Source organism: Nilaparvata lugens, chromosome 14, assembly GCF_014356525.2.
Source record: "Nilaparvata lugens isolate BPH chromosome 14, ASM1435652v1, whole genome shotgun sequence".
Taxonomy (NCBI): Eukaryota; Metazoa; Arthropoda; class Insecta; order Hemiptera; family Delphacidae; genus Nilaparvata; species Nilaparvata lugens.
Window position 1 is genome coordinate 6,055,375 of NC_052517.1, and position 6,710 is coordinate 6,062,084.

Below are 6,710 nucleotides of genomic sequence, written 5' to 3' on the forward strand. Positions count from 1 at the left end.
ATTTTCCCAACAAAAATTCTATTTCCTTTTTGACACGAATTTTCCTACATATTTCTACTTTCATATCCCCAATTAAATTTTTAATCAACTTTCAACTCTCAACTACAGAATAATTTAAACTCATGCTTAACTCAAGAGATTTTTCCCTTTTCATTTCAAATTCAACTAGAAGAATTTCACTGTTAATTTTATTTTAATTTAACCCGTTCATTAGTGTTCCAATATTTATTTCTACTTTCACTGATAACCATTTTAACATTACCTAGGTACTCGAAAAAGTTTCTCTGTTATTTTATTTGTATACCTTAACTAATCACTTTAAATATTCATTGTCTAAAACCTTCAATTTCCGTTACCATATACCAAATTTCTAAGCAACTTTAAACTCAATAGTATCCCTTTTTTTACCAATTATTACTTGTGTTTTTGCGGCTGACTTTCCTACCAAACATTAACGAACCTTTTGACTGGGTTTCCCTAAACTGCCTTATTCTGATTGCTTTCCTTACAATCACTACGAAGACTCACTAAATATTCTAGATTTCGGTTTACGTTATTCTACTGACGAGCCCCATAACTCTCGAATGAACCAGACCGCTTACTAGATACAAAAAAATCTTAGCTCACACCATCTTCGGTGCCTTTCGCTAAAATTATACAATTCCACCGTACAAATTTGCAAGGTTAGTCACAGCTAAATTCCTTGATTTGTTACATGGACAACTTTCGGGCAGTGCTCCGTTCTCTCTTGACACGGACCTACACTCGCGCCGATTACCTAAATTCAACAACAACACACATAGGCAGGACATCCCCATGTCCTCCTCTAAATCTTGAGTCTCAACTAAACAAACAAAAAAATTCCCCACAGTCTACAGGAAACGTTACCAACACAACGGATCTTTACACTATCACTACGCATGCCTACCGCAAAAATCACACCCTAAAAAAAATATTTCCAATAATAAAACTGATTCACCTTTTCGAGAATAAACATTACTGATAAAGGGACTTAACAACCTCATCTCAATCAACTTATTTTTATACAAATTCCCAAGGATTTGATCATCGTTTCAACTTTAATCTACAATATCTAATTATTTCGTTTAAACATATCAAGGCCAAAACTACTCATCAACTTTTCAAAACTACATATCAACAATAACTAATAAAACAGTTTCCTATTTATTCTCTGATTACCTTCGATCTACCTAAACTTATCAAAAAAATTTCCTATTTTCCTCAAACATTCTCCCATAATAATTTCCGAATTTTCCTTATTTACTTGGGTTGACCTTTAAAATCTCAATATTCACTTTCACTACTACTATACTATGATGATACTCAAGTACCCGATGCGTGAGACCAGAATACGTACGTTGACTTCACAATAATTTCTATCATCATTCACGGAATTACAGAATGCAAAAAATTTATTCAGCTCTTAGAATCAGTTGTTTTTCACCTATGCTAGTTTCTTCTACTAATTTTTATTCTACCGTTAAACCTTTCAATATCAATGATCAATTTCAATATGAAGTTTCAGAATACTTTCAACTTAAGCCTCAATGAAACCTAACTTTATCTTTAAGCACTTCAAAAGATTTTCATTTTAATGGATTTACTGAACTTAATAACTTCCCTATTTCATCTACAATTATTTAAACATCAGAAAAATTGGAGTAGCAACTATAAATTATTCATTCAACTCCAAACCCAAAATATTGACAGTTAACACGTTCACAGAATGAATTATTAAGTATAGACTCAGAAAAATTGATCTAGTATGATTAGAGTAAGTTATGAAAAATTTAATTTTTTAGAAAATTTGAATTCCAGAGATTTAAATATCTCTAGACAGCAGAGTCGGCGCAGTTGTGTGCCTGCACTTTTTAAAAGATCATAGATAAGATAATTTTGAATAAAATTTAGAATTTAGAAATAGGCCGACACATCTAGAAAATACCTGAGTCTATACCTAATTCATGCAGGTGAACGGGCTAGAGTCAAGAAACTTCAAATAATCTTGCCATGCCTGATTTAATAGGTTTATACTATAGAAAATCACTACAATTTGAAATAATTGAAAAATACAAACAGTTTCAATAAACATTGGCAGCTAAAATCGAACAACAGAAACAACAATATCATGTTACTTTGTTGACATTCTTCATCTGATTCGGGGGCGCATTACTATCCCCGTTTAGATAGCAATACGTCACAAAACCAAACAAGATCAGTCATAAAATAACCAATCAATTTCAACATGAAATTACTCAAGAAAGAAAAAACCCGTTGAACCCAATTTCGTCGATAGTAACCCATATAACCCATTTCATAATAATTTTGAATCCCCACTTTTTATTGACATTCTCGAATGAACCTTTGTTTCACTACACTGCACTTTCGTTGGTTTGTACGTCGCTTTATCGTCGGGGTTACAGTACCTTGTTTTTGGCGGTGAGCTTTTACCGGTTGAATTTGGCTTGACGGCGACGTCCTCTTACGTCCCTAGACCTGTCGTCTGAACGGGTGTCTTGAAGCGGTTTTACATAAAGTTGCGGAACCAAAGGGGTGGTAGTACAAGAAGTTGGTTTGGGGACACACATGAACCGCTGTAAATAAATGTATTACAGCATTAATTTCTAACTCTTCCTAAAATTCATCAAAAGCTAAAACAGGAGTTTATTCTGTCCTGAATAAACCTTTTGAATAAAATAAACCTTTATTGAAATGTTTATTATTCTAAAATAAATAAACCTTTAATTTAGATTTTATCTTGACGTTCTGATTTCATTCGCAAAATTGAATGAATACTTCATTAATTATGATGTTAACTTTTATGATATTTTTCGTTTGGTTTGCAAAATCAAATATAATTTTTCATATAGTAGCTCGGCTAGTATTGTTGGAAACTTGTGCGCCAGCCAACATTTATTTTATTTATTATTTATGAACTATAGGACGCAATCCAAGTGTAAATAACGGGCATTCGCCCAAAACTGCTCAGAACCTTAATTAAAAATGAACATTCCAGAGTTTATGATTTGATTTACCTACAATACAAGTCCAAAAACTAGTATCAACTGAAATTATGAATTTATCACCTAATAAAACAAGACACTTTATAACACAATAAAAGAAAAAAATATTGAAAATTTCACTTTAAGGAAAGATAATGTTTGCCTTATAAGATTCACCTTTAATTAAATAAAATTAGTAGACACGTAGAAAATAATTTAAATTGTATTAAAATTTGAACATTCATTAATATTAATTTCATGGAAAAGAAAAACTTTCTTCTTCGTCTATTATGATTTCTATCATAAAAAATTTACTAAATCATTCGAAAGCCTTAATGACATAAGAAAACAGAGTCTGAAAAATATAAATTAAAAAATGTCATAAACTCAATATGAACAATTCTTAAAAGTTTCATTTCAATTTAAAGGCTATCTTCCTGACTTTCAGCAATACTCTACGATAATATATCTCCAGGAACAATAACTCAAATGTAACGTAACTGAAAACTTTCTATACTTCTGTAGAAAAAAATTATAAGTATCTTCCATCACTAATAAAATCAAAAGGATTATTCTCAATCAATATTATTAACTTGAAAAATAACAGGCTTTGTTGATAAAATCTTTTGATTGAAGTTTCACTTAATTAATTTCCCTAAATTATATTTTAACCTTAGTTTACGTACCTTAGCGGTTATTTGAAGAAACAATTATTCGTACATGATGAAGAAACACAATTAAACCTTTCAGGACATGGCACTACTAGTAAATTTAAACATTAATAAAAAATAAAACTAGCTCCTACATTAACTACTGAAATAAACTTATAAACCTGCCCAAAAAGGGGGAAACATAGTGACTACATCTTTACTCTCGTAGTGCTCCTAGCAAAGTGTCCTCCGGAACGTAATCTGGTCTCTCGACTGGGGAATCCCCACTACTGTATTTAGAAACAGGTCTCCTATTGGGCGAATGGAATCAATTTGACCAATCGTCGCGTGGCTTCTACAGCCTTTGGACCAAATAGTAACTGCAAAATCGGTAGTTTGTTATAATTTCAATGCTTGCTGTTTTCCAACTTATCGCATTTTATGTCGCGACAAGAAGGCTAAGTTTTAGAGATAATTCCATAATCTACATTCCTCGACGACTCGGAGCCACAATTTTTAAATATCTATCATGGGAAACTCGAAGTCATGGCCGTTCATAATAGAGAGAGAAAATAATTTATTTCGCTAACTCACTTACAATAATGGCTCTAGTCTATTGCGTATTAAATTTACTATTATAACTTGGGAAAAGGCCTGAATTAAAGAGAGTGCCCGGCACATGAGCAAGCAAAGTTGTGTGAGTGTACCACACCAGATTTTTGAACTTTGCCATTGTAATCAAGATTTCAATGAGTAAGAATTAATTTGAGGTTAGGTTTTTGAGAAGTGAATGATATTGTAAAGTATAGTTCTATTATGTTTAATGAGGGCTTTGAGAAGCAGTTTATAGGGTATGAAAAAGACGTATTGGTTGAAAATTAGTGAATTTTGTGTTATTTGGTTGCAAATCTTCAGTTGTTGTAGGTTATATGATGGGAAGTTTGAGGTTAGGTTATCAGAAGCATATAATATGGTCAAGTCACAGAGAAGCTGTATTAAATTCAATAAAGGGTTTGTAAGATAGTTGAAGAAGTTTGAGAAAAATATATTGGTTGGAGATGAATGAAAATTGTAGTTTTCTAGCTCTGTTTACTATCAAATTCTTGAAGTAATAACTGAGGTTAGGTTTTAGAGAAGTGAATGAATTTTTGAAAGTGTAGAGGAGTTAAATTGAGTCTGATGAAGAGTCTGTGAAGCAGATTGGGATATGAGAGAGAAGTTATAAGCAAGGTTTGTGTTATTTTTATGCAATGCTCCAGTTTTAAAGAGTATTTGGTGAAGAATTTGAGGTCAGGTTTTCAGAAAGCATTGTGATATGTAGCCCAGTCAAATAGTCATTATAATGCGGCCCGACCAAACAAAAATCAAGGTAATTGATTTTATTGTTTTAATCGGTCCATTTGGGTATTAGTAAGAGTAATCTATGGTTTCCCACCAAAATTTCTGAAGGCATAACTTTTGGCAGCCTGAAAACCAAGAGATTTTGGTACTTTTTTCGGTTTTGGAGATATCGTGAAAAAACTGAAAAGTGAAAACCAAGAGATTTTGGTACTTTTTTCGGTTTTGGAGATATCGTGAAAAAACTGAAAAAAGTACCAAAATCTCTTGGTTTTCAGGCTGCCAAAAGTTATGCCTTCAGAAATTTTGGTGGGAAACCATAGATTACTCCTACTAATACCCAAATGGACCGATTAAAACAATAAAATCAATTACCTTAATTATTGTTTGGTCCGATGTACTATTTGATTGGGCTAATGGTTAAGGCGCAGAGATACTGTATTAAATTCAATCAAGGGTTTGTGAGTTTGAAAAATATATATTGGTTGATGAAAAGTATCTGGAATTTTGTTGTTCAGTTTGGTTTCTGTACATCATTTTGAGCTTAGGAATGACAAGTTTAGGATGACATGAGCATGAGAAGGTACAGAGAAACAAATGGCAATTCTAATGAAGGTTTTGTAAAACGGTTCAAAGACAAGAGATTACAAAAGAAAATCAGAAACTTTTGTGCTATATAATAGTTTTCAATTTTCTATTGCATAAAATTTTGAGGTCTGTTATTAGGCCTACATGCTTGAGTAATTTGGATAAATTTATTCAATCTTACAAAGTCAAAGAGGCTGTATTAAACTTAATGTTAGAACCATAATATGGAGTACATTAAGCATTAGACTATTTTATGGGAGTAAAAATTGTATAAAAAGTGACTATACCAAAGTGCGAGATAAATTACTTTTAACATGAAGAGGAGTAACCCATTTCTCCCTCCACAGTTTGTAGCGTAGACACAGACGGACATCCTGCACTCAATTGGATGCACCATGTCATTTTGCTTCATGTTCTTGTGATGAACACATCTCCATAACATACACAAACCAATATACCTGCTGACCAGTTCACTTCTTGGAACATTACCAGCAATAGATGGAGGGGAGTGTTGCCGCATCACGTTACAAAGCTCTCTCACTCAGACACAAAAGAAGGAGAATGCTGCTAGGTAGTGGGAGTGATTAGTGGAGGATAGAGCATCAGACCTCTCCGTCTTTGAGAAAGAGCCGTGTTAAAAATAATTTATCTCACACTTTAGCTATTAGAATTGGATGAGTTTTGTATTACGTTATACCAATTTTCAGCTTTAGTTTTAATAAGTTATTATGTTGAAAAACTTGTATTTAGGTTATAAGAAATGATAGTTTTGAAGGATGAAGAAACTGTGTTAACCAAATGAGGATTTTGTAAGATGATTGAATGATTTTCAAGAAGTTATCATTGTTTGAGACTAGTAGTTTTCTGTTTGTTCCAGAGTGTTCCATCTCTATTACACCTACAGATAGATGGATCTAGTATTGTAGTATAGAAAAATATAGATTATGAATTAGTAATGACAACACTAGAATATTGTATCTGTTTTTCATTGTTTAGTTTATAGAAAGAACTGTTAATTTTTGTATATATGCTATATTATATTGTTCTTTTGATGAATTAACTATTTTTTGTGTATTTATTTCCCTTCAAAATTTAGTTTATTAATGTGTTC